The sequence below is a fragment of the Heterocephalus glaber genome, unplaced genomic scaffold (genome assembly GCF_053883595.1).
Source record: "Heterocephalus glaber isolate CG9 unplaced genomic scaffold, H.glaber_assembly_v1.0 deba00001662, whole genome shotgun sequence".
Taxonomy (NCBI): Eukaryota; Metazoa; Chordata; class Mammalia; order Rodentia; family Bathyergidae; genus Heterocephalus; species Heterocephalus glaber.
The window spans coordinates 9,944,938-9,948,930 of NW_028258403.1; the positions used below are offsets into that span (position 1 = coordinate 9,944,938).

Here is a 3,993-nt window from a genome sequence, read left to right on the forward strand (position 1 = left end):
AGATGAAGAGTAGGCATATCTGCCCTTGTTCCTCACCTTAAGGAGAAAACGTTGTATCTTCTCCATTTATATAAGGTGTTTTCGCTGGAAGTATGGGGTACATGTCTTTAATCTGTTGCTAAGGTTCTGTTCTACTTCTAGTCTCCTGATAGCTTTTACCATGAACAGCTATGGAATTTAGCCCAATACTTTTTCTCCAACTAGTGACAGGATCATATGGCTTTTTCCTTTCCTCTGTTAGAGTGATGGCTTTTGGGGGTGGATCTTCCAATGCTGAACCAACACAGCCATCCCTATAATAAAACCCCTTTCTGCATACTGCCAGATCTGACTTCTAAGAGTTTGTTTTGTTAAACAAATTTCTACCTATGTTCATACTTTTTTCTTCTATTGTCTTTATCCAGTTTCAGGATTAGCACAATGTTGATTTCCTGAAATGAGGGGAGAAGTGTTCCTTCTTTTTTCTGCTTTAATTGTGTGATATAATTTATCAGTTAAAATGTATATGAGCCTGTTGTTGTCATATGGGTAGGTTTTCACACTAGGAATATACTTTCTTTAATAGGTGCTATTCAAATTTTATATTTCCTCCAGAGTTAGTTTCATTAATTTGTCTTCCAAGGTACTTCTTAGAAGTTGTCAAATGTATTTCAAAACAGATTTTTGAAATATGCTTTCTGTATTCTTTTAAATTCTGTAAAATCGGTTGTAATGTCTTCTAGGTCTTGATATTTTAATTTTAAAAATGTATAATTGACAAGGTGTAATAGGAAGTAAAGGTCTAAAGGAGCAGGGGAAGTGGGAGGGGTAGGGGAAAGGAAAGAAGGGAAAAGAAAAAATATGAGAAAAGGAAAAAAATGGAAACAAAATCTTTGCAAATAGGAAAGAGTGGAGGGGGTGAAGGGAGGGCAGGGGAAGGGGAAAAAAGTAAGAACCAATATACTCATGTAATGGTACAAGATCCCAATGATGTATGTAAATGTATTTTATACCTAAAATGTACCAATAAACGTAATGGGGGGAAAAAAAGAAGTTTTGGAAATCATCTGAAGCAATAGGAAAACTACTTAAGAAAGGATTTCTATTTGGGTACCATGACACACACCTGTAATCCTAAGTACTTGGGCTACTGGACAGGAGTATCACAAGTTCATTTGAGGCTAGCCTGAGCAGTTTAGGAAGATTTGGTCTCAAAATAAAATTTTAAATAGTCTGGGATGTAGTTCAACGGCACAACTGAGTGCTTGCTTAGCCCAGGGGCCTGGATTAAATCCCCAGTAACACCCCACACACACACACACACACACAATCTAAATATCAATTTCCTGTAGGTCTTTATTGTTCAGAATTTAAATATATTAGTATATATGGTGACTTCTCAACAGAAAGAGGGCTTCCCAGATTTAAACCTCAGAATTTTTCTAGAATTATTACCACAGATTAAAAGTCAGAGCATTGCTTCTCTTTGCAGGCATCCTCCTGAGAGTGACATCATCTTTAAACCGTGCGTGGCAATCCCTGATGCACCACCGTGATGCCCAGGGAAGACAGGGCGACCTGAAAATCCAACTACTTCATTAAGATCGTCCAACTTTTGGATGATTATCCAAAATGCTTCATTGTGAGAGCAGAGAATGTGGGCTCCAAGCAGATGCAGCAGATCCGCATGTCCCTCCGAGGGAAGGCTGTGGTGCTCATAGGCAAGAACACCATGATGCGCAAGGCCATCCAAGGGCATCTGGAAAATAACCCAGCTCTGGAGAAACTGTTGCCTCATATCCAGGGGAATGTGGGCTTTGTGTTCACCAAGGAGGACCTCACTGAGATCAGGGATATGCTGCTGGCCAATAAGGTGCCAGGTGCTGCCCGTGCTGGTGCCATTGCACCATGTGAAGTCACCGTGCCAGCCCAGAACACTGGAACCTGGGCAGACCTCCTTCTTCCAGGCTCTGAGTATCACCACTAAAATCTCCAGGGGCACCATTGAAATCCTGAGTGATGTACAGCTGATTAAGACTGGAGACAAAGTGGGAGACAGCGAGGCCACCCTCCTGAACATGGTGAACATCTCCCCATTCTCCTTTGGGCTGGTCATTCAGCAGGTGTTCAACAATGGCAGCATCTACAACCCTGAAGTGCTTGACATTGCAGAGGAAGCTCCGCATTCTCGCTTTCTGGAGGGTGTCCACAATGTTGCCAGTGTCTGTCTGAAGATTGCTTACCCAACTGTTGCATCAGTGCCTCACTCTATCATCATTGGGTACAAGCAGGTCCTGGCCTTGTCTGTGGAAATTGATTACACCTTCCCACTTGCTGAAAACATCAAGGCCTTCTTGGCTGATCCATCTGCATTCGTGGCTGCTGCCCCTGTCACTGCTGCCACCACCGCTGCTCCTGCTGCTGCAGCTGCCCCAGCCAAGGCTGAAGCCAAGGAAGAGTCAGAGGAGTCTGATGAAGATATGGGATTTGATCTCTTTGACTAATTACCGAAAAGCAAACTACTCAGCCTGCCTGATTGGCAAAACAAGGAATAAAGGTGTAATTCTCTTCATAAAAAAAAAAAATCAGAGCATCACAAAAGTGCTAAAATTCAAATTATATGAAGTAGGAAATAATTCGATACATCATCTGATTTTGATTTAAAATATCAAGATTTTGAACAGTCATGTAGAACTGAAAAAATGGCCAGTATAGAATAAAATGCTGTTCTTAACAATGCTCTGAACAGAACAATGATACTATGTGCTAACTAGAAAAGGCATCCTACTGCTATGGTACTTCCAAGTGTTCTGATGCATTTAAAAAATATCCAGATAACTTAAATCCATATAGATGTTCCACATCCTTCAGATTAAAATTTGGATGGGAATAAATATAATCACAAACTTCAATAAACTCAAGCTGGAAAACCAAACAAAAGATTCAAAAGGCTTTTATTTCAAGAGTTGCCAAACTATTGTAATTTTATTAACCTATCATAAATATCAGATGCTTCATAACTATTCTGTACTATTTATGTACATTATTGCTTCATAAACACATAATTCTGGCATCATAGTAAACTATAGTATGGAGGCCTTAAACATTTCAATTTCTATCCTAGACAGGGTTCCACTTTAATGAACATAAAATCAATGTGATCTATGATATTGGGTCATGTTTTTGCTGAGAGCCCAGGTTTTGACTTAAGCAACTGCAAATAGTGAACAAGCAACAAGGAAATTTAAGGGGAAAGTTATGAGGATTTGATAAGTACTATTTTTGCCATGTGGATCTGGAGTTGTCTATGTAACATTTAGTTGGAGATTCTCTGTAAGCATTTGGATGGTAATATCTCCAATTCAAAAATAAATTGCACAAAAGGTAAAGATGTGGAATTCATTAACAAATCATGAGAACTGAAACCCAAAGAAGTAGTGGAAGTCACTGAGATAGGCTCTTCAGGTGTACAACATAGAATGATATGAGATGGAGCTTAAGTGATTAAAAAAAACTGATGATAAAACATATAATGCTTATTCAGAGAAAGATGAGAAACTTTGCAGAGTGTTGATTTAAAGCTTATTTTATGTGAAACTGAATCATGCTATTGACTTTCATTTTGAAGTCATTTTTTCAGTCCTTACAAATTATACACCAGATGCAAATTTTACAACTGTTAACATATTTAATAGTATCATGGAGATAACAAACCCTTGCTAAGAGTTTTATATACACTTGACTCACTTATTGTTCATAATAGCATGTTCTAGTTATTTGTTGCCCTGTAATAAACTACTTCAAAACTGCATGTTCTAATGTAAGAGGAATTCGTGAGACAGCAGTTAGGGTTCTTTTAAGTGGTAAGGACAGTGGCCCCAAATGGAGTCATACAGCCCAAATAGAGTCTGCTGAGTCATGACCCTCAAAGGATCTTACAAAAACATCTTCTGGGTGTCCTTCAGCTCTTTAGGACCTTCCCAGAATATGATCAGGCAGGCCACTGGCTCAAGA

The 3,993-nt window shown here is 39.1% G+C and overlaps 1 pseudogene; it reads left to right on the top strand.

Moving 5' to 3' along the window:
• The first annotated feature begins 1,519 nt into the window (after nt 1-1,519).
• On the top strand, nt 1,520-2,531 carry LOC101708394 (large ribosomal subunit protein uL10 pseudogene; annotated as a pseudogene).
• The last annotated feature ends 1,462 nt before the right edge of the window (nt 2,532-3,993 follow it).